Source organism: Prionailurus viverrinus, chromosome E2 (genome assembly GCF_022837055.1).
Source record: "Prionailurus viverrinus isolate Anna chromosome E2, UM_Priviv_1.0, whole genome shotgun sequence".
Classification (NCBI taxonomy): Eukaryota; Metazoa; Chordata; class Mammalia; order Carnivora; family Felidae; genus Prionailurus; species Prionailurus viverrinus.
In genome coordinates, this window is record NC_062575.1 from 35,247,511 (window position 1) to 35,272,454 (window position 24,944).

Below are 24,944 nucleotides of genomic sequence, written 5' to 3' on the forward strand. Positions count from 1 at the left end.
TGGAGTATGGGGCTTAGAGGCGGGAACAGGGGTCCTTGGTCTGTATCCCTGCCCGCCTTTAGCGGCAGAGTTTTGGCAGGCCGTTCAGACTCTCTGGACTTGGGTGCCCCCGTCTGAAGGTGGAGATTGTGTTCCTCTTGCCCCCCCCCCCCCCCCCCAAGCAGCTGTGAAGGTGGAATGTGGATCCTGGGGGTCTGCCCCGAAGAGAGCAGTGTTTTGTCTGCCTCTGCTGTAGCCCCAGCACCTAGAACAGTGCCTGAACACAGCTGATGCGCAATACATATTTACTGATTTAATGAATGGATTAAAAGTGCTGAATGCAGTACAGCAGCAGGCCCACCTTATCCGCTGGGTGGGGGGGGGGGATGCCTGAAACCACAGATCCCATGAACCAGATATATTCTAGGTTTTTCCCTATACATACATACCTATGATAAAGTTTAATTTATAAATTAAGCACAGTAAGAGATGAACAACAATAATAAAAATAGAACGATTGTAATAATATAATGGTAATAAAAGGTATGTGAATATAGTTTCTCTCGCGCACTCTCAAAATATCTTATTGTACCCATGTACTCACGCTTCTTCTTGTGATCATATGAGGTGATAAAATGCCTGTGTGAGGAAAAATATGAGGTAAGGCGAGTGACAGGCATCGGGACCCAGCGTTAGGCTACCTGACCTGACAGTACTTAGAAGGAGGACCCTTTGCTTCCAGACGCAGTTGACTGGCTGACTTCAGGTGACTAAAACCACAGAAATCAAAACTGTGCATGGGGGGGGACGCAACTTTCATTGTTTCATTATTACTAGTAGTGGTATTGCAGTAGGATTTTTTTTTTAAATTTCCCAAACGTAAAATTCGGTCAGAATAAAGAAAATTGTTTTTCAAACTGCATTTGCCCGTTAGCTATCCTCACACCCAGAAGATTCTGATAGATCAGTTGGAGAGAATTCCCCTCCCCCCACTCCCTTTAAAATCACTATCTTGCATCTTGCAAGTGCTCAATGCGTATTTATCGAGTGACTGGCTGAGGCCTGCAGCAGGGCCAAAAGGACCAAGCAGGCCAGGTGAATGAGCAGAATGGGGCAGAGGGGCCAGTCGGACGGCAGGGCGGTAAATGCCCTTCTCAAGGAGGTCCAGCTGCTTGTGGCCAAGAATGCAGATACAAGTTGCTAGATTTTCTGATTTTTCAGGAGGAAGAAATCCAGCTTTTATTGTGAAAACATCTCAATTTATTCCTGTTGGTAATTACCTCAGAGTGAAATTTAAACACACACACAAAATGGGGCACCTGGGTGGCTCAGTCTGTTAAGCGTTCGACTTTGGCTCATGTCATGATCTCACGGTTCGTGAGTTCAAACCCCGCATTGGGCTCTCTGCTGACAGCTCGGAGCCTGGAGCCTGCTTCAGATTCTTTGTCTCTCTTTCTCTCTCTGCCTCTCCCCCACTTGCACTCTGTGTCCCTCTCTCTGAAAAATAAACATTAAAAATTTTCAAAATAAAAATAGAAACACACACAAAAATCCCCACAAAATCCATGTGTGCCAAGGAAAACACTTCTGGGGGATATATTTGGTCATGGGGCCACAAGTTTGAGGCCTCATGAGAGCCCTTGAGACAATGCCACAGGGGCTGAATCTTTGGGCACCAAATAAGAGAGAGGGGAACGTATGATCAACTCCATCTTAGGTCACAGAGAGACGGATCGGCTGGAGAGGAACTAAGCACTTGGTTCGAAGGCTGGGGGATTTAGCCCCTGTCCTGGGTCGTGGGCCAGAGATGGAACTCGGAGAACACACCCGGCTTCTCTCGTCCTCAGATGATTTGTCTATTTTCCTTTCCCACGTCAGGGCCTGGAAGCAGTCAGAGCTGGATTCTAGGGCCTCTCTCCGCCTCAGTTTCCTCATCTGTAGAACAGAGATAAAGAAACTCTCCTGGAGCTGTGAGAATTTAATGGGGTGACCCAGTAGGCACTTAGCACAGTTCCTGGCTGGTGGTGTGCAAGGTGAGCATAAAAAGGGATGGTAACCTCATCCCTATAGGCAGGCTGAGGGCTCCAGAGGCACCAAAAGGACTCTCATAGAAAGAGAGGGGCCATGTGGAAACGAGTGTTTGTCCCTGAATTTCTGAGGGGTGACCGGGCTACAGATGTGGAACAGACAACCCCAGAAATGGAGTTTCAGAGCTCTGGGATGATACTGCCTGCATCATAACAGCACACATGGATTGGGGCCTTGCTGTGTGCTTCTCGCGCAGGGCAGCAAGCACTGGGCTTCGAGTCCACGAGCTCCTGTCACCATCTCTGTGTGTGACTTTGGGTCCATTCCTTGCCTGCTCTGGGCCTCAGTTTTCCCAGCTGTGACATTCCCATCTGTTGAATCAGAAGCTCTATGAGTTCATCTTGCTTTTAGAGCCCCCTGTGCTTATGAACCTCCTTGGGAAGGCTGGGGCCTGGAGCAGAGCTCAAGGATGGCTTCTGAAGCCATAAATGGGGACAAAGACAACTCTACCCGAGGCCAAAGAGAGGATCTGGGGACACGCTGCACTTGGCGGTACTCTGCACCAAAGGACAGCACAGAGCCGTGCTGTCAGCGTAAAGCCAAATGCAGGGCTCAAACTCACTGTGAAATCTTGACCTGAGCCGAAACCAAGAGTCGGACGCTTAACCGACTGAGCCACTCAGGCACCCCAGGAGAACCTCTTCCCTGGCACCCCAAGGGCTCCTGGCTGGGCTCCTGGCTCGGCTCCTGGCTCTGCCCTGCACCCTGTACCTTAGGAATTGTGGGTTTGTGCTCCCTCCTGGCATCTCCAGAATCTCATTCTTCCTTCTCCTGGGCCCAAACAGAGCCTACAGGCTTCTTTGGGGCTTAGCTCAAATGCCACCACTGACACTCCTCAGGCACCTGCCTGGATTTGCCCTCGCTCCTCAATCCCCACAACATCTAGCACAGTGGAAGGCACATGGGGGCTGCTTGCTGAATTCACAGTCCTGATGGTTATTTCTCATTTTCTTCATTCTCGTTTTACAGCGAGGGAAGCTGGGGCTCGGCTGTATCAGCTGGTGGGTGGTGAAGTCGAGACACGAAGCCAGGTGATCTGTCTGTAAGGCTCGGCTCCAGCCAGACAAACCATGTGGATGTTTAAAATAAAATGATTTTTTTAAAACGTAGTGATTAAATAATAATAGGAAAAAGTTTAAAGTATTCAAAAGGATAGGAAATGAACATCACTAAAAAATATAAACTATTCTTCCTACATATACTCATATTTTCCAGCCTCATTCCTGCTATTTTTTTTTTAATTTTATTTAAATTCAAGGTAGTTAATATATAGCGTAGTGTGGTTTCAGGACTAGAATTTAGTGATTCATCACTTACATATAACAACTGGTGCTCATCCCAACAAGTGCCCTCCTTAATGCCCACCACCCATTGGTTTATTTGTTTATTTTTTAAAGTATATTTTATTTATTTATTTTGAGAGGGGGAGGGACAGAGAGCGAGAGAAAGAGAATCCCAAGCAGGCTCCGCACTGCCAGCACAGAGCCTGACGCAAGGCTCTATCCCATGAACCGTGAGACCATGACCTGAGCTGAGATCAAGACTCCACCGCTTAACTAAGCCACCCAGGTGCCCCCATCACCCATTTAGCCCATACCCCACCCACCTCCCCTCCATCAACCCTCAGTTTGTTACCTGTATTTAAGAATCTCTTATGGTTTGCCTCCCTCTCTGTCTTTATCTTATTTTATTTTTCCTTCCCTTCCCCTATGTTCTTCTGTTTTGTTTCTTAAATTCTACATATGCCTGAAATCATATGATATTTGTCTTTCTCTGGCTGACTTATTTCACTTAGCATAATACACTCTACCTCCATCCACGTTGTTGCAAATGGCAAGATTTCATTCTTTTTGATTGCCAAGTTATATTCCATTTTATATATATCACATCTTTATCCATTCATCAGTCCATGGACACTTGATCCCTCTCCATAGTTTTGCTATTGTTGATAGTGCTGCTATAAATATCAGGGTGCATGTACCCCTTCAAATCTGTAGTTTTATATCCTTTGGGTAAATGCCCAATAATGTGATTACTGGATCATAAGGTAAGTTCTATTTTTAACTTTTTGAGGAACCTCCATACTGTTTTTTCAGTGGCTGCACCAGTTTGCATTCCTACCAACAGTGCAAGATCATTTCTTTTTCTCCACATCCTCAACAACATCTGTTGTTGCCTGAGTTGTTAATTTTAGCCATTCTGACAAGTGTGAGGTGGTATCTCATTGTGGTTTTGATTTGTATTTCCCTGATGATGAGTGATGTTGAGCATCTTTTCATGTGTCTGTTAGCCATCTGGATGTCTTCTTTGGAAAAGTGCCTATTCCTATCTTCTGCCCATTTCTTCACTGGATTATTTGTTTTTTGGGTGTTCAGTTTGATAAGTTCTTTATACATTTGGATACTAACCCTTTACCGGATATGTCATTTGCAAATATCTGCTCCCATTCCGTTGGTTGCCTTTTAGCTTTGTTGATTCTTTCCTTCACTGTGCAGAGCTTTTTATCTTGATGTAGTCCCAATAGTTCATTTTTTGCTTATATTTCCCTTGCCTCAGGAGACGTGTCTGGTAAGAATTTGCTGTGGCCAAGGTCAAAGAGGTTGCTGCCTGTTTTCTCCTCCAGGATTTTGATGGTTTTCTGTCTTACATTGAAGTCTTTCATCCATTTTGAATTTATTTTTGTATACTAGCCTCATTCCTTCTACAGATGGTTTGTACATATGAAATTACACATTTGTATATATCCCTATTTTTCTTTCACAAAAATATGTTAATTGGGTACATTGTCTTCAGACATATTTTTCATTCCTTTACTAATATACTAATCCTTTCTCTTTGTGTTAACATACACAGTTCTCATTCTTTTGGGGGAAGAATTTTTCAATTACAAGTTCAATTTCCTAAATAGTTATAAATTACATATGAGATTATTCAAATGGTCTATTTTATATTGGGTGAGTGTGGTAATCTGTGCTTTTCAAGGAATTTGTTCATTTCATCTAATTTGTAAAATTTGTGTGTGCAGAGTTTTTCACTGTATTTCTTTATTATACTTTTGATGGCTGTAGGATCTGTAGAGATATTTTATTCCTGATATTGGTCCTTTGGGTCTTCTCTCTTCCCCCCCCCCCCCCCCCCCCCGCACTTTGTCAGTCTGGTTACAGGTTCATCAATTTTTTTGATCATTTCAAAGAACCAAGTCTTTATTTCATTATTTTTCTTTGTTTTTTGTTTTCACTTTCATTCATTTCTGCTTTTTATTATTTCCATCCTTCTGCTTGCTTTAGATTTGTTTTGCTCTTGTTTTTCGTGGTTATCGAGATGGAAGCTTAGAGTACTGATTTGAGACTTTTCCTCTTTTCTAATATATACCCTCAGGGCTATACATTTCCTTCTCACTACTGCTTTGGCTATGTTCCCAATTTTTTGTTTTTTCATTTTCTTTCAGTTCAATGTATATTTAAAATTTCTCTTGAGACTTTCTTTTTAACCAAGGATTATTTAGAAATATTGTTTACATTCCAAGTGTTTGGTGATTTCCCTGTTATCTTTCTGTGATTGATTTCTGGTTTGGATTCATTGTGGTTGGAGAACACACTCTGTAATTTAAATTTATTTTTAATTTGTTGAAATGTGTTTTATGGCCCATAATATGGCTTATCCCAGTATCTTGTTCTGTGGGATTTGAAAATAATGTGTATTCTACTATCGTTTTATGGAGTGTTTTATAAATGCCTGTTGATTGATGGTGTTATTGAGTTCTTTTTATGCTGACTTTTAGTCTAGTTGTTCTATCAATTATTGAGAAAATGCTGTTGAAGTATCCAAACATAAGTGTGGATGTGTCTATTTCTTTTAGTTTCTGCTTCACATGTTTTGCAGCTCTGTTGTTTGGCACATACACACATTTAGGAGTCTGTGTCTTAACAATGGAATGGATTGATCCTTAAATTATTATGCAAACTCTTTCTCTATTTCTGGTAATTTTCTTTGTTCTGAAATCCACTTTATCTAATACTAATCTAATACTAATAGAGCCACTTCCGTTTTCTTTAGATTAATATTTGCATCATATATCTTTTTCCATCTTTTTACTTTCAATTGGTTTATGTCATACTTGAAATGAATTTCTTGTAGACAACATATGTTGAATCATCCTCTCTGCCAATGTTTCCCTTTTAATTGGAGTATTATATCATTTACATTTAATGTAAATATTGATGTGTTAGGGTTTGTGTTGGCCATTTTGGGTTTTTTTGTTTTCATATTTGCTCTGTTTTTCATTTCTCTGATTTCTTTTCCTTGTCTTCCTACCTTGAACATTTTTTTTTTAGAATTTCATTCTGGTTTATATATGGTAATTTTATGTATATCTCCCTGCATAGTTTTTAAAGTGGTGACTCTGGAAATAACATTAATACAAAGCTTGTTAAATCAACTGGTGTCATCATTTTACCAGTTCTAGTGAAGCATAAAAAACTTACTTCTCTTTATGCCCCTTTGTCCTCTCCTGTTTATAATGGTCTTAAATCTTTTTACATACATTTGGAACCACATCAGACAGTGTTAAAATTTGCTTCAACCAGATGATTTCCTTATCATTCAAGATGATAAGGAAAACGTATTTTTATTTGTATTTTTGCTTATGTGTTGCACTTCTTTCCTCATTTTCCAGGACTCCTTTTTTTTTTTTTTTAAGTCACTTCTTACCTGTTTAGAGAGTTTCCTTTGGCCATTTTTCAGGGTAGGTTGGCTGGCTACAAATTCTTTTAGATTTTCTTTATCTAAGAATATCTGGATCTCCTCTTCATCCTTGGAGAATATTTTCACTGGATATAGGATTCTGGGGTGACGGTTTTCTTTCAGCACTTGAAAAATGTTGTGCCACTTCCTTCTGACCTCTATGATTTCTGACAAGAAATTCAGTTTTATTCAAATTCTCCCCCTTCTCCCCATAGGTAAGATGTTGTTCCTCTCTTACTGCATTCAAGAATTCTCCTTTGTCCTTAATTTTTAAAAATTTGACTATAATGTCTCTTGGTATGGATTTCCTTGGGTGTATCCTATTTTAGATTTGCTCAGCCTCTTGAATCTGTACATTCATATATTTTGCTAAATTTCAGATTTTTTTCAGCCAAGTATTTTTTGACTCTACTCTCTCCTCTTTTTCCAGGATTCTGATGACACCAGTGTTAGATCTATTGTTATGGTCTCACAGGTCTCTATGGTTCTGTTCTTTTTTTTTTTTCCAATTTTTTTTTGTTCAGATTCAGTAATTTTTATTGTTGGACTTCCACTTCACTAATTTTTCCCCCTGTCATTTCCATTCTGCTATTGAACCCATTGATTGTATGTTTTATTTCACTTATTGTATTTCTTGGTTCTAAAATTTCCACTTGGTTCTTTATAGCTTTGATTTCTTTGCTGAGACATTCTACTTTTTTCATTTATTTTAACCAGGTTGTAAGTGCTCATTAAGGCAGATAATTCTAATATCTCTGACATTTTAACTTTCCATCTATTGATTGACTTTTTTCATTCTGTTTGATGTCTTCCTAGTTCTTGGTATGACAACTGATTCTTTATTGAAACTTCTACGTTTTGCATATTAAGGAATGAAACTCTGGATCTCATTTAAGCCTTCTCTCTTAGCTACCTTCCTTTGATACTGCCCCCAGAGGGGAAAGTGGAAGTGCATGTCACTGCCTCATTAATGCCAGGTGGGATTGGAATGCCAAGTTCCCCACTTCCCCTTTATTGATGCTTGAGGGGATTATTACAGTGGGTGAGGGTGGGAGTTCTGGCTTCCCACTAGGTGTACAATGATACCTTGAGTGGAAAGGGTAGGAATGCCTAGTTACTGCTTCCGGTATAGTGTCCACTGATAACACAGAAGAGTGGGTGGCTTCGTTACCATTGGGCAGGGGCACAAGTCCTGCCTCCCCACTAGGCCTCCTCTGATACCACCCCAATGGGAAGGGAGGTAGTGGAGTGCCTCAGTAATGCTGGCTGGCCAATGGAAGTCCAAGCTCCCCCAGCACTGTGGAGGAGGCCTTGTACTGGACAGTAAGGATGAAAATCTGCCTTCCTATGCAGCCTTCTCCAGCTCCTTATCCTTGTCAGGAGCACCAGGGAATGTCATCATCGACTGGGGAGAGTGGAAGTTTAGGGACCTTAAACTGTGGGGGTGAGGCCACAGTTTTTTCCATGGTGTTTGGCTGCAGTAGAGTGGTGATTTGTCTAAAAGCTTTCTGCCTTAACAGGCTGCCCCTTTACTGATTCTTTGGCTATTGGGGGACTTTTATTTATTTATTTCTTTTGGTCTGTGCCCATTAGTGTTTCCTGCCCATTAGTGTTTCCTGTTAGTGGCTTTTTTCAGCTCCAAGTCTGGGATATATGAAGCAGAAAGAAAACCCAGTGAACTGGGTCCTAAGGTCCCTAGCCACTCTGCCTTTGTCACCTTTCTGAGTCTTCCTATTTTAAAAATATACAATATCTGGGTTTTTGTGGGTGGTGGTGTTGTAGTACTTAGGAGAAATAGAGAAAATATGTCTTCATCTTGCTGGAGGTCCCCCAGTTCTATTGCTTTTATCATGGCCACAAAGGATTCCACTAGAAAAATGACTGATAATTGAATGAACTGACCCCCTTTTGTTGTCGGGCATTTATGCTATTTAGAGCCTTTGTGTTATAAACAGGTCTACTGTGAACACTTTTATACACAGGTCTTTGTGCCTATCTAGGAGTATATAACAATTCTGGAATTTGATGACTGAGCAGATTGGATTTCACTGGGAAGTTGGCTCTCAGGGTGGAAGATTTGGGTGGGGAAATAAATGGTCGGTGAGTGGGGAGGGGGGAGTGGGGTGGGGTCATCAGAGAGAGCACCGCCCCAGTTTATATCAGAGGTGTTGCCCAGGTCTCAGGAAAACTCTTAGCTGACCCTGGCCCAGCCTGGTCCTGCTGTCCAGGAGGCACCACCCTCTGACTGCCATCTTTCCCCGAGGTCAGTTTTGGGGACTCTGCCACCTTCTCCCCTTCTTGCTCACAGAAGGATGGCTCTGGGAAGGGCTGAAGAGTATCTTCCTTCATGGTGCTTCCTTCCCATTGTGATGGAGCTCCCAACTGCACCATGTTGCACACAGCACACTTAATACACATCTGCTTTGGCACTCTCCACCATGTGGGAATGCAGGCTCAGCAAGGTGAAGTGACTCATCTAAGGTCACACACCAGGGAGGGACAGACACAGAGCTCAGTCGCTGGGCGTCTGGCTCTCAAGCCTGAAGTCAGTGGAGGAGTTCAGGTCCAAAGTAACATTCTGGAATGAGTATATATAGGGAAAAATGACCAGAAAGTGGGCCACCTAAGTGTCAGGGAAGCCCTGAAGGAAGGGAAGTGATGAGGAGGGGACGAGGGGAAGCACATGCACATGCCTGTCACCTGCGGAGGCTGGCACAGAAAGTTGGGGCTGGAAGGAATTACTCGGGATCCTGGCAGTTCCAAGGGGGGTGGTCGATGTTGGAGAAGGATATCTGACCAGCCCACTCATACTGGGGGCCTGAAAACATTGCTTATTATTGGAGGCAAACTGCTTTTAGCAGCCACGACAAAGACAGGCAGGCATACAGAGACGCACAGCCCAGACGCAGCCAGATGTGCATGCACGCACACAAGCACACACACAGAGGCACGCACCAGGCAGCTACACAGAGACTGCCCGTTCGGATGCACGTGCACACATGGAGACAGCCCCACCCCCACCCCCATCCCTGCCAAGACACACATGCACACACGTGCATGAACCACGCACACCCACACAGCAGCATATGGAGCAACCCTGCCTTCCCCCATGGTTTCCAGGAGGCTCAGTGGGGGGTGCGAGTTCCACATCTGACTTTCCTTGTGTTCGTTAGACTCTCAGTGTAATTAAATGTTACATTGAATAATCCAGCGCTGGCTCAGTGGTGGCTGTGGTGGGCTGGGGGAAGAGGGCCCTGGATGTCTTTCTTAGTCTTGCACCCTTCCTGCCCGCCATTCTCCAGCCACCCCCTTGCCTAGGGCTCCGGAGCAGAGGAACCCTTGGCCACAGAGTCCCTTGGTCAGACCTTGAGGGAGGATGGGGGTTGGAAGGTGGTCTGGGGAGACCCCTGTGCTGTCCTATGGCTTAGGAGTCATGTATCCCCCACTCCTGTGGGGATGAAATACCCATCTGGGAGGCCTCAGGTGCTGAGGAGGGCCTCTGGGAGCTGGAGAGGCCCTCTGTCCAGGAGAATGGCCACAGTACTCACCTCTTCTGGGCAGGGGAGGCAAGAAGTGCTTTCACTTTGCCCTCTCTCTGTTCCTTTAAATGGGTCTGTGACTTCCTCTGGCCTCTGTGGAAGGCAGCCTGGTATGGTGACTATAGACCACCCACATGGGTCCTACTTGCTAGCTACGGGACCCAGAGTGTGTCAGTGACCTCTGTGTGTCAGTGTCCTTGCGGGTGAACCAGGGCTCATAGGTGTCCTCGTCTCATGGGACTGTTATGGGGATTAAATAGGCCCTTAAAACAGTACCTGCTCAAAAACATTAGCTACCTGGCCAGCACTTAACCACCCCCTGCATGTGAGGTTCTGTCCCACAAAGGTGACCCGGGCCATGTCTATACACGTGCTGAAGGTGAGGTTGTGGATCCAGCGCCAATGACATCGCACTGCAATCTCAGTACCCCCCTCTGACCCCAAATTCCTTCATCTGTAGAATGGGGTTGCCAGTCACTCTGGCCTGGCAGGGGGGCGAGAATGGAATGGGCTCCTGCACGGGAAAGAATGTGACAAAGTGCTGGGTGCTGTGCACAAGGGCAGCTCGGCCCCTTCCCCACTCCTCTTACTGAGACCTCCCTTTGGGATCCTGAGCCATAGCCCCCTCCCTTCCAAAGCTCCAGGGAGCACAGGGATGGGGCTGCCACTCGGCTCAAAGCAGGAGGGAGGACCTGGCGTAGAGAATCCCAGAGCCCTTGACCTAGGCTTAGTTGGCGCTGGGGTGTCCAGAATGACTTCACCATGCACAGCCCCTTTCCGGTGTGGACTCTGAAGTGAGTGCCAGCCCCTGGGGTGGGCCAGCTGGACAGTGGGCGGGGTGGGGTGAGGATAAGCCACCAAGGAGGTGCGGAGGGGAGAGTGGCTGGAAAAGAGCTCTCAGTCCGATCTTCACTGGGGGCCTGGCTCCCAGAGGTGGTGAGGCCAGGGCAGGGCTGACTCTGCGCATGCACACACACACACACACACACACCGGTGCCCACTCAAACCTTGTACCCACAGGCACAAATGCGCCTGACACAAGAGCCAAGACTAGCCCACATAATTTCCTGGAGTCTCATGTGCAAACCCAGATGGCCCCACATGAGGACACGGTCAACTGCACGCATGTCCAGAGACACAGAGAGATCTGAGCTCACTAGACTCACACAACTGTGTGCATATGTGCAAGAGACACACAGCACCTAGTGACCACCCACTGCTGAGACATTTTCTTGCTCCAGAGACACCTGCTCCTGTGTCCCCCATGCTATCTAATATGCACAGCTATCCTTTGCCTCTGTTTTATGAGGTCTCAGAGAAGCCAACTGGACTGCGGAAAGCCACATAGCTCCTGAATAGCCCCAGTGGGTGGGGATCTCAGCCCTGACTCCCAGGCCAGAGCTATGGCTTTTCTCCAGGAGGCCTCCTGGCCTCTCTCCCCCTGCTGCCCTAAGCCTCAGGCTAGAGAAGGGGGTGCCTGCAGGAGAAGGGGGTGACTTTTGAAGGATGTTTTAAATATGGAGCGCGCCCTCGTTCCTCCCCCATCACCCAGGACTCTGAGCTGTGCAAAGCCAGCTCGTGAATATTCAGGACCCCATAGACTCTGTTCTCTGTTTCTTCTCCTGCTCCTCGTTTTGTGCTGAGTCTTAAGTGAAATTGATCTTTTTTTTTTTTAAGGAAAGAGAAATCTGTCTTTTGTTCTCCTGCTCCCCCAGGGGCCCCTCAGAAGAGGAGGCCCCCCGCCCGGTTTAAGGGGCACGCCTCAGAACCAATCGCTGCCTGGCACGGTTCCCCGGGCGCTGGGCTTGGGCCCGATGCCATGCGAGCAGATGGCCGTGATTGTTGGCAACCCGGAGACCCTGCAGGAGAGTCGCGTATGGGTGTTTACAGCATCCTGGTCCCGCCGAGAGCATCAAAATGGCAGACCAAGTGGCGCCTGGCCCACCCGGGGTGGGGGAAGGGGCAGTGCACATTCCCGAAAAAGGAGAAGTGTCCTGCCCAGCGACCGGCACCCAGTACCCAGCATGGTGCCCGATGCAAGTAACAGCAAAACCTGATTGTGGGAGGGCCACCCTCTCTGCTCCTCCACCTCTTTCCTCTGCTCCCTTCAGGCACCCTTCCTGCAGCTCTCCAAGGTCTGTCTCCCCCCTCTGAAGGGGTCCACAGGAGAGTCCTGCATTCATTTGGAAGATAGATGTGAGCACCTACTATGTGCCAAACAGTGAGGAGGAAGACAGAGGCCCTCAACGCCTCTTTGCTTTCCTTCAAAGCCCTCATCAGCCTTTGTGTGGTTGTTGGACAAATGCCTATGTCCATTGACAGACTGAGCTCCTCTAGGGTGGGGTCCTGGCATGTAGTAGGTGCTCCATAAATCTTTGTTAAGTGACTTAGGGGAACCTGTCCTCACAGATATTACGATCTCGTGGTAATTCTCTCCCTCGTGCTCCCTCCCACCCTTGTTTTTGTGTACTTTGCAGTACTTTGTTTCCCAATTTCACTGAAGCCCCCCCCTCCCAGAAGGCAGGGGCTCCTTTGTCTCCCTAAGATGGCGGCCACATAGTGGCTCTTGTTATATCCATCTCGTGGCTAGTATGCAAATGTGGTTTCCTCAAAGGTCACATAAACACTCCCAGAGAGCAGTTCCCAGAGAAGATCTTCAGGAATGCAAACCCAACCCCGTTACTTTGTTGCCTGCAGCCCCCAGAGGGCCTCCCTTCCTACTCCTCAGTCCTCCATGCAAAGCTTTTTGCAGTCTTGTCTTGCACTCTACCATTTTTTTCTTTTCATTCATTTAAAAATATTTATTGAGCTCCTATCAGATGCCAAGTCCTATCCAGGGGCTGAGGACAAGATAATGAATAAAATACAAAGCTACTGTTCTCATGGAACTGACCCTCTATTGGTGGATTGAGTGGAAACAAAGGGAAATGTACAGGTGGATGTGTTATATGTGTGGAGGGAGCAGAGCTATGAAGAAGGACAAAGCCAGGCATGGCACAGGGAGAGATGGGAGTGGACAGCAATAGCTTCTCTGACATTGGAGCAGAGATCTGAACGAAAATGAGTGTGACTGTGTGGCCATCCTGGAGAAGAACATTCTAGATGGAAGGAACAGCACATGCAAAGCCTCTGAGACAGGAATGGGTTGGCCTTTCTAGATCTCAGTCACTGAAACAAACAGGGCTCATGACTTTCAGTGCCTGCGGCCCGCGGCTCCAGGCAATGATCACAGGAGAGGTGAGCCAGGCACAAGTGTGATGGCAAATGCAAGTGACACTAGGTCGGTGTCACTGAAGTCACAGGGAGTGCTGAGGTCTGTGGAAGATAAGGCAGGTCTACAGCAGGCAGCCAGCCAGTGACATGGCAAGGCAGACCTGGAGCAGCCAGAGCGTCTAGTGTTTCGAGCAAAGCTAAAATCTTGGTCTTTTAAAATGTGAAATCTTCCAACTTTGAAGTGTTGGAAGCTGATGTGAAAATATTTTTTAAAGCCCTGCTCACACCAAACAAAACAGGCCAGATCCAGCCTGTGAGCAACTGGTTGGCAGCTTTGGATTCAGTTATCTGTGGGGTTTCAACTGGGCATGAGTTTGAATCATGGATCCCAGCCCCAGTGGACAGCCGGAAGGGGCCCTGAGGTGCTCAGGGGTGAGGGTCTGGGCAGGGCCAGGGGGTCCTCCGGTTCTGATGCAAGAGCCTAAGGGGCATGGAGAGCCAGTCCAAACACCTGTCTTCAGGGACTCCTCTCCCAGGCCTGCCCCAGTGAGAGAGAGGCTGGCGGAGAGGGGCAGGGACTACGTTCCGCTCCAAGGAGGGGGGGACCTCTTTTGCTGGCATCTGACAGGGTCCACAAGTCAGCCAGATGCAGCCCTTCCTGAGAATGTGACGATGGAGGGCCTTTTGCTCCAGCTCTTTTGTGGCCCCTGCTGCTGCCTGAGACCCCCTTCCCCCATGAGAGCCTCACTTTCTCTTGGCAAGCTCAGGCACGACAGGCTGGGACTGCCCCCATGGTCCTGCCTGTCCTGGAGACCGGCTCTCTGGGCAACTTCCTCTGGAGTGATTCCACATTGACATACACTTGGTCCAGCCTTCAGAGTCCTCTGCCGAAAGCCCCCCGTTAATGCTAATGGAAGTCCTGTTGCTCGGCCAGGGCACCCCGCTGGAAAGAGGCCTTGGGATGCCCACCTGCAAACATGACCTTTTCCTGTGTAAGAGACAAGTTTTCAAAATCAATCCGGCCTGTGGGGCCTGCCCATCCCCACCACACGCGCTGATCAGAGAAGAGGTCACATGCCCCAGGACAGGCGGGTCAATACTGAGTCTGGAGGAGCCTGGCTGGCCGGGCCAGCACACTTGGGAGGTGGCTGTCTTGCCCTACAGCTGGAGCATCTCTCCGAAAAGAACACAAGGAGTATTCCATGTCTTTACTCAGTCTTACCTTGGCCAGCTGGAGCCGGTACAGCAAGAATGGCAAACACTCATACATACCACCAAGTTCCGAACACGCTGTAGAAGCTCCCCTGCAGGTTATTTTCACCAGACTGGCAACATAGACATGATGATCACCTCCAGTTCACACATGGGGAAACTGAGGACACAGAGGTTTGCAAACGTGCTCAAGTCAGGTCACGCAGCAGGGCCGTAGCAGTGCTGCGATTTGAACCCAGGGCCTGTGCTTATGTTGTCGTATGCAATTCCTCCCTCCAGGGTAACTGCCGTAAGAGGAGGGGATGCCACAAGTCAGAGCAGGTGGGATGCTGGTCTGGAGAAGGGAGGGCAGACTTGGCCTGCAGGATGATGGGCAGTGGTCAGTCAGGAAGGACTTCCTGGAGTAGGGGATTTCTGAATAGAGTAGCAGGTGCCCAGGAGTCCCTTTGCATGTGTTTAGGGGCAGGTGCCTGGATACTGATACCTGTACATGTATGTGCACAGTCGGTCCCAAGAGTTAGTGCACTTGTGTGGACCTGGAAGCAGGTCTCATGGACACAATGTTACCAGATGCCCCAAGGACCCAGGAAGGCACCAAGAGGAGTAAAGAGGGCACTGTCCTTTGTCAGAAGATGGAGGGTTTGGGGGCACCTGGGTGGCTCAGTGTGTTGAGCGTCTGAGTTCGGCGTATGTCATGATCTCACAGTTCATGAGTTCAAGCCCCACATCGGGCTCACTGCTGTCAGTGCAGAGCCCGCTTTGGATCCTCTGTCTCCCTTTCTCTGTTCCTTCCCCACTTACACTCTCTCAAAAACAAATAAACATGGGGGCGCCTGGGTGGCTCAGTCAGTTAAGCATCTGACTCTTGATTTCGGCTCAGGTCATGATCTCACAGTTTGTGGGTTTGAGCCCTGCACTGGGGATCCCTGCTTGGGATTCTCTCTGTCTGCCCCTACCCTGCTTGCTCTCTCTCCCAAAATAAATAAACAAACTTTAAAAAAATTTAAAAAATAAACATAAAAAAGGAAGGTGGATGGGGGTTTTAGGGAATATGGACAGAGCACGATGTCACTGGAAAGGTTGGCTTGCACTTGAAAGGCACTATCATCCCAGAAGGCCTCCCTGTAGGCTTCAATGTAGACAGGATTCAAGAACCACACACTGGAGGACCTGAACTGTATGTGGCCTTCAGGTGGCCTCTCTCTGGTGTGCATAAGTGGTGGTGAGCTTTTGTGGTCTGAATGCCCATAAGTGTGATAGGCCTTTTGTGTTTGCTCATAGTCCCCACCCATCCCTCTCGGTGAACACCTGCCCCCCACCCCCGCCCCCTTCCACTACCTGGAAGGCATTTGCTTTGGAGCTCTTTGCTTTAGCAACTTCAAGTTCTTCACAGAGTCTTCTACATGCAAAACAAGCCTTGTGATGGCCTCTCACGGGAAAACTCTGGTGTGCAGCTATGCTAACAACATTTCTGTCTCTTGATCTTACTAAACAGCCCCCTTCCCACCAGAGGGGAGGGTCATTCCTTCATTCATGCAGCACATCTATATGGAGCATCTGCTCTTTGTCAGACCCTGCCCCAAGTGCTGGGATGGGTCTATGAGCCAAACGGTCAAGAAGCCCCACCCTCCTGGCACTTGCATTCCAGTGGGTCCTGGGCAGGCAGAGGGAGGCTCGTGGGGTGCAGCGCCTGCATGGTCAGTCCCCAGAGTACCAGCTTCCTTGCCTTGGGTTCTTGCCCCGTCCGTTCGGCACCTAAAGTCCTACTGGGTCGGTCCAGTGGGGCTGGAGTGGGGGGAAGTAGCCACCAAAGGCCTCCTACAGGATTAGGCACCAGCCACTGGAAGGTTAATGCCGTAGAGGGTGCTGGGATAGGGCTGAAGGGGGATGAATGGCCCAGGGGAAAGGGAGCCATTACTCTTCCTGACTCTCAGTCACTTCAGAAGCAGCTCAACACAGGGGTCAGATGGCCACAGAGGCTCTGCTTCTTTCTCTTCCTTGGCTCTTTTCAGACCTCTGCCCTGGGCTGGAGCCTGGCTTTTGCAAGTGTTCCCCTCAAGTTCACCGAATAACCACCAGCAGCTCTGGCTCCCAAACAGAAAAGGACAGAGGGCTGGCTCCATATCCCCAGCAAAGCTCTGAGATGCTCTCTGATTGGACCAGCTCCTTCACAAGGCCTGCCCCAAACAGTCATGTGGCCACCAGATATGATGTGCTGATTGGCCAGTACAGGTCATGTGCTCCTCCCAGAGCCAGGTATAGCAGATTCTGTGGTCTGAGGCAGGGGAGGGGTTGATCCCAGATGGCTACAGGGGAGATGACTATGGGGGAGGGGTGCTCCTATCTCTGGGCACCACATTGGACTAATCCAGCCCCTGCTCTCTGACTTTTGGAGTCATCCCTCCTCCCCCCTGCATCTTCTACCCACCCTTAAAAACCCAGCTCAAGCCCTAACTGTGGCTCGAAGTGTCCCAGTGAACACCTGCGTCCTCCTCCTTTGAGCCTCTGTGCTATAGGCAGTCTGCGCCGCATAATGCGTCAACCTCCGGATCATTACTGCTCCAGTGGAGCTGAAACCACGCCTCAGTTTTACTGAGTATGGGCACGGCACGTTAGCCTAAGAAAAGAGCCGCCTGATGGTCAGCTGGGTCCGTTGGCCATAAACAGTTCCACAGAACACCAACATCATGCAACACCACAAAGCACCCAAAGATAAGGCCACTCCACAATTGTGTCTGAACACAGACAGAATGTGAACTTTGTCCAAATCACAAACTGCCCAAACATCCTGCATCCTGGCTAACTTGTTTCTTCACCAACTGTAGTTGTAGTTTTGCTTTGTTCTCCCTGCCTTCTAGGTAAGAATCATCAAGGTGTCCACTCATAGAATTGCTCCTGCTTCTGGACAGCATCTGACCCAGAGAAAAAGCCTGAAGAATCACTTAACACAAGTCAAAGTCTGAGAATTATGTTTCTAACGTCCTTGTCCTAACATATAGCCCATGGGTGTGTATTCTCCACCACGGCAACCTGTCAGTAAATCCAGCTTTGTTGGACTACAGGTGTGTTCTTGGTGGTCTTTGGCTGGAAGGTATTGTGCAATCCTGCCAAAGGGATGGTCTCATTCTTATTTCACAGGTAAGGGAACCGGGGGTCAGAGAGGTTAATAAGTTCCCCGAAGTCACACCAGTGCTCTTTCCATTAAAAGTCTGTTCACATTCGTCCTTTCTTTATTCATTTATTAGTGGTGTGTGTGTGTGTGTGTGTGTGTGTGTGTGTTTCGTAATAATTGGTGCTGTTTGGCAAGCACAGTTGGAGTTTGGCAGCACTGGCCTGGGGTAGCTGGTGGAGCCTTCACTTTCTTCTCCTGTACGATACACGTTTCTTGATTCTTTAAGCTGCACCCCCAAATTTTTGCTTGCCCCTGAGGTGGAGTTAGTGGCGTTCACCTTTAACAAAGGTGGCTTTGCCTTACATTTGGACCCCTCTTCTAATTTCTAGGCACTTCTCCCTTTGTCACCAGGGAACAGCCCATTGGACCAAGATGGGTGTTCAGACCATCTCCTAGAGGGAGAGGAGTTGTTTAATGTCACACATGCCTGGTTCGAAATGGACCAGACGGGCTAACAGGGAACTCGAGGATCCTTTCCCCCAACCCCTGATTTCTTTGTCCTACATGGACCTCAGATCCACTCTGTTATCATGGTCCCTGTACAACTTGATTATTGTTATTATTATTATTGTGGTTCTTACTATTTTTAGGCCAAACCATATGAAATTGCCAATTTTCGGCCATTTCTGATCTACAAGAAAGTCCATTTTAGTTGGGTCAACACAATGTTACTTTTTAATTATATAGTACCTGTGACAGTCCCTCCAACCCCAGAGCTTCCAGAACGTGACCAGTGACTCACAGCTACTTATGTGTCACCCCCCTATTCTACAGGTGGGGAGACACAGGCACAAGGTAGGGAGGGACCTTCCCAGGCTGCATGGGCAGTGACAGAGGGCTGAGACCCCAGCCCTTTTTTTTTTGGTGGGGGGGAGTAACCTACCTCCCCAGCTTCCAAATTCTTCTCCCTTCCTAGAACCCCATCTCCACCTTTGCTGCCAGCCCAGCTCCTTTGTTAACTGGAAGTAACTCACATTTTCTTACAAAGAGTATCACAAGAGTACCTGTGCCGTGCCAGGCACAGAGCATCAAGACTGAACACAGTAGAGGGCGGTCCCAGCCATGGTCCGGTCAGGGTCTTGTCCACTTACCAAGTAGGTAACTAAATGTATGCACTTCCAACAGTGCGATTCTGAGAAGGATGGGAATGGTGCCTCCTCGGGGAGAGTGGACAGGGATGGCGTCTCTGCGGGGGTGACATTTAAGCTGCGACCTCCTGCAGGGCCCTCGCTACTGACCTTACCTTTTTGAATCTGTGCTCTTGTGCCAGGCTGACCTCTTGGCCCTTTCCTTGGCCGTGGGTCCAGGGAGGTTTTAGTCCTGAGGTTGACAACTGTCCAGTAACTGGAGCATCGAAATCCCTGTGCAAAAGCAGCTTGTCAGCTTTAGTGAGACCCACCTGCTCCACACGTCCCCCGCCCCACTTCACCCCCCACTTCCTGGTGGTTAATGTAGGAATTTTTTTAAAGGGAAGAAATATGAATCTTGGCATTTATTTCCTTGGACTTTGAGAGGCTGGAACTGTGGAGCATGTCACGGCCTGGGCCAGTATCCCTCCTGGGAATAAGGTCCTAAGGTCCCTCACTGGGAGGGCCCAGGTCCCCGTGAGACTGCTGCTAATCTGGGTGTTAACGTGCCCCTTGAGTAGGCAGAGGGGTCCCAGAGCTGGAAGGCAACCTAGTGAAGAGGAGAAGAGATGGAGAAAGGGAAGCCTTGATGGGGAGGGACAGAAGCCAAAGGCCACTGAGGAAGGAGGCTGTGTTCATAGGGGACTGGCCAGTGTTGAGGGGTTTTCAGTGTCACCTGGAAGCTCATGGTGACCCCATGAAGTGGGTTGTATTATAATTCCCATTTCACAGGTGAGGAAACCAAGGCTCACAGCTAGTTTTCCACGAGGGCATTCCGACCCCAGGGCCTGGGCTCTTACCTGCAGCTGCTTCTGCATCTAACCTCACTGAGCAAAGGCCTGTCAGACCAGTACTGTCTTCCTGAAGGCGAGAGGTTGTGCCAGGACGCCCTGACCAGGTATGTGGATGGTTGGACGGATGGGCACTGAGCACATGCATGTGTTGTGTGTTCCTGGGCCTTTGTCTCCATGAGTGTGTGTCTGGGGGTGGGAGGCCTGCCATCTGGATCCTTCTCTCTGCTCCTGCCAGTTGGTCTGTCTGTCTCTCTCTCTGGGTCTCTGGGGCTAGCTGTCTCATCTCTTTTTCTCTCTCCATTTTTTTTTTTTTTTATTTCTAGCTCATTCTGTCCATGTCTTTTTGTCTCTGTTTTCCTTTATCTCTTTAGATTTCCTTCTCTCTCAGCTGTCTCTCACTTTTTAATCTCTGTCTAGCTCTGCCTCTCTCTCTCTCTGTGGGCCTCCGACTATCTCTCCCTTTCTCTGCCTTTACCTCGGTTTCTCTCTCTGTCGCTTGTTTACTGTGTGTCTCTGTCCTTATTTCTTGCTGGAGTTCTCTCTCTCTCTCTCTCTCTCTCTCCCCCACCCTCCCTTTGTCTTCTACATTGGTCTCAGCTCCTCTCTCTCTCTGCTTCAGGGTGTGCCTGTTTTACTATTTCTCACTAACCCTGTCTCTCTTTGTCTGCCCCCCTCCTTTTCTTCTCTGAGGTTCTTTCAGTTCTGTTTCTCCCTTTCTAACCCATCTCTGTCCCTCCAGCCCTGTCAGAATACGTATAGTCTGTGGTCAGGAAGCCCAGCACGCTTTGGCAGACTTGGCCCTGTGTGACCCTCACAGCCTTGCGTGCAGCAGGCAGGACCAGGGCCTGGTCCCCGCCCCAGCTGGGAAGTCTGAGGCCCAGAGGTGTGCCTTAACGTGTAGGCTGTCACTGGCTGGCAGGAGGAGGAGCCTGGGAAGGACCCCAGCCCGTGTGGTCTGTGTGAGTGTGGGTGCCTAGGTCCCTGTGCTTGTGGCCAAGTGTGCCCTGAGGTGGGGGATCCTGCCACACCTTCCCAGCCCCTCCTATGCCACTGAACCCCAGCTTTCCTACAGCCAGACACACAGCGGAGGCCCCAACCCCACTCTGCCTGTGTCCTCTGGGACCCCTCCAGCCAGCTCCATGGGGCCTGGCCCAGAGTGGGTGTTGCAGAAGCTCCTCTCTGCGCTGACAGACACGCAAGGCTTAGCGAGCCTGTCCGCCATCAAAGCCAGAGGCCACAGGGACCCCTGCCCACCGCTCTGGCTCTCAGGCAGGGCTGAGAGGACACTGAAAGGCTGAGCCGAGTCTTGGGGAGCCTTGAGGCTGCTGCCTGCTTTCTTCCTTCCCTGCTCCCCTTTTGCTGTGTGGCAGGACAAAATTAGTTTTGAGAAATGTTTTTCCATAAATCCCCATAGACTACCTGCTCTAAGTCACAGTTGTGTTGGGGGCTTGTCTGATCACCCGTTTCTCAGGGGTCTGAGGACAAGAAGGAACGTTCTGAGGGGCAGATAACTGACCCCGGCCATAGACCGTCCCACCTGGCCTGCCCTTTGTCACCTGGGTGAAGAGTTAACTTTCTCCCAGGGGGGCCCGAAGAGCCCTTCCACCCCCATCAGGGGAGGTGTGGTGGGAAGGCTGGGACTCAGGCATACTGGAATCCCTGCCATTCTCTGTGTCTTGAAAGGACTCCAAGTCTCCTCAGTTTAAAGGGAAAGAAATGAGTTTCAAGTTGGAAAAGTTGATGGGTGTCCGATGTGTCAGCGCTGCTGTCCAGCCTCGAAGGCCTGGTTGGGGGGTACATGAAAGGGGCCCTCGGAGGGGAGGCGGAGGGGCAGCCCTGCCCCAGCTCAGGCTGGGGACAGCCCCGCCCTCACCCGCTTCAGAAGCCCCTTGGAAGCCCCCAGGTAAACCCCCGCTCCCTTCCTTTATCCCAAGCCTCTTTTTTGAGGCTCGGCTGCAGTTTTGATCTTAACAAGTTTTTTCTTTTTCTTTTTTTTTTTTTTTTTTGTCATCTTTGCCAGGGCTTTTACAATGCGATTTCCTTTTATTTTAAAAACGGTGGCTTTCAAGCCTCCTCTCATCTGTGATTGTTTCATGTTTGCAGGTTTCTGGAAGGTTTGGAGCCGGTCCCTGGGTGGGCGACTTCCCATCTGCTCCTTGCTCTGCTCGTGGGCTTGGAATGGGTTGGGGCCTTGGAGCAGCGGCCTTTTCAGCCCCCCTCTGGCTGGGCCAGCACGGATGAAGGAAGACCAGGGCCCTGGCCCCAGCCGCCTGCCTCCCTGGGACTCCCCATTCTCCACACAGCAGGAGACCTTGAGGTGGGAGGCAGGCTGCCTGTGTTCCAGACTTGGGCAGGCACTTGCACTCTCTGGGCCTCAGCTGCCACATCTGTACATTGGGAACACTGCTTGTATTCTAAGATATTAGCAATAAGTACTTACAAAGAGATAGTATAAGTAATACGGTAAGACGGTACATGAAAAGTGCCTAGCTCAGTGCCGGGCACAGAGTGAAGGACTCACAAATGGCACCTATTACAAAAGGGCAAACGCTTGGTCTCCCTGACATCCGAGAGGTGGCAATTATCTCTCACTCAGCTTCATCAGCTACTTGAAACACCTGCTGTCCACAAAGCACCTGCCTGCTGGTAAGACTCACCCTGCACCTTCCCAACTCTGAATCTTTCTTGACCCTGTTCCCTCATTCAGCCTCCTCCTCAGGCTGAAAGTCTCCTGCATCCTTCAAGGGTCAGCTCACTGCCACCTACTTTGGGACATCTTTCTTCACCTCCCTCAACCCAATAAAAATTAATCATACCTTCTTCCGTGCGAGTATGATTGAATTTGGTTTTTTATTTTATTTAGCGATGTAGCAAGCGCTGACTTTGGTCTGGCTTTAGAAGCAGGGGAAGTTAGGGTTTCCATTTCCTGTCTGTGCTGCCATGACCATACTCCTCCATCCCTGGGAGCCTCAGTTTCCTCATCTGTAGATGCGGATGGCTAGGTCCTCCATAGTGTGAGCTCCATGAGAGAGTGGATGTCTGTTTCTTACATTCTGCTGTATTTCCAGCGGAAGAACACAGTAGGTGCTCAACAAATAAGTCAGTAGGAAGGGTGACCACTGGGTTGATAAGGATTCTTTTTTAAAAAAGTTTTTTAGAATGGAGATTTATTTATTTATTTACTTATTTATTTTTAAGGAGAGAGCAAAGGCTTACGCAAGTGGGGGAGGGGCAGAGAGAAAGGGAGAGAGAGAATCTCAAACAGGCTCCACGCTGAGTGTGGAGCTCGACCTCACAACCCTGAGACCATAATCTGAGCGGAAACCAAGAGTCAGACGCTTTACCAACTGAGCCACCCAGGTGCCCCTGGGTTGATAGGATTCTTAACTACTTGGCGTATAAATGTGCTCGATAGATGGCAATCCTCTTTATTATGTCCATTATTATCGAGAAACATTCATTTGCTCATCCATTACAATGAATGGAGTGGTCCTATATGCAGGACCCTGGGTCAGGCACGAGGCCTCCAGAGGAATGGGTGAGATCTCTGCTCTTGCAGAGGCTCTCACTGTGGAGACGGATCGGGAGACAGAGTGATGATGCTGTGGCAGCAACTGGCCAGACCGGAGGTTCGGAGGCCATTCGAAGTTTTTCTTGTCCATTGATTCTGCAAGACACAGCTCATGTCCTGCACATACTAGATGCCTGGTGAACGCCCTGAACTGAATTAAAAGTGATCCTTAGAAGACCAACCCTTGAAAGCTGCCCCAGGTTGGGCTACTGCTCAACTTAGCCAATCCCAGTTCCCGGAGGCCTAAGGCAGCTCTCTGCTCTACCATGATGCTTTTTTTATTTTTTTTTACTTTTATTTTTTTTTAATGGTTTTATTAATTTTTGAAAGACAGAGAGATACAAAGTGCTAATGGCAGAGGGGCAGAGAGAGAGGGGGAGACACAGAATCGGAAGCAGGCTCCAGAATCTGAGCTGTCAGCACAGAGCCCGACGCGGGGCTTGAACTCACTAGATGTGAGATCATGACCTGAGCCGAAGTTGGATGCTTAGCCGACTGAGCCACCCAGGTGCCCCATGATGCTTTTTTAAAAATAAGCTCAGCTGCCCCAGGAGACCCAAAGTTGGTTTGGGTTTTGGGGGGATGCACAGTAACAAATTCTCAGCTCCTGGCCATCAGATGGTCTGCTGCTTCCTCTTCTCTTTTCCCCTTTTGCGTAATGTTATTCCCCCTACAAAGCGGAACATAAGGCTAATAATACATCACTTTGGTGTCCCCAAAGTGAGGATTTTCAGGTGCTTCTTTCAACAGCCAGCTCAGGCCCTTCAACACCATCTGGGGCCTCCAGGAGCACCTGAGCACGTGTCCATGGAGCCTAACCCCTGATACCTATGGGTCTGCATTTGGAAAGTCCCTTCTGTACTCAGCCCAGCTCCTAGGTTCCATTCCAGCACAAGTTGCTTCTTTCACTCTCCAGTCCTTATCCACCCTGCCCAGAGAACTTAAAACCCTCCCTCTCCTCTTCATTATTCAAATTAATAGTGGACGTCTCCCATTGCTTGTGCAGCATCCATTCTCCTTAATGGGATCAAGCACACTCTGCTCACCTTTCTCTGGGGAACAACATCTTCCCTCAGGTTAGGTCTTGGACGTTAAGTGGCACGGAAGATACCCCTGAAGCCATGGAACATGTGACTCACAGCTGACCAATCAGAGTATCAAACCCTTCTGACCATGTGATTGGCTCATGAATGTCCATGTGGCCAAAGAGAGGCCAATCAGGTCCAATAACTGCCACTCCATAGACTAGAAAAGAGCCGCTGCCCGCTATTGGCTGCAGAGAGAGGAGATTAGAAACTGGGTGTCAGGGGGTGGGGTCATTGTTTGGGGACAGCCTGTTTGCAGTAAGGAGGACAGAGGGGTAATGGAGAGATCTTTGTTTAAGTCACTGTATTCTGCCAGTCCTACTTACTTCTGGACTTTCAGTGACATGAGCCAATGAATGCTGCGTGTGTGTGCATGCGCGTGCGTGCATGCGCGTGCGTGCATGCGCGTGCGTGCACGCGC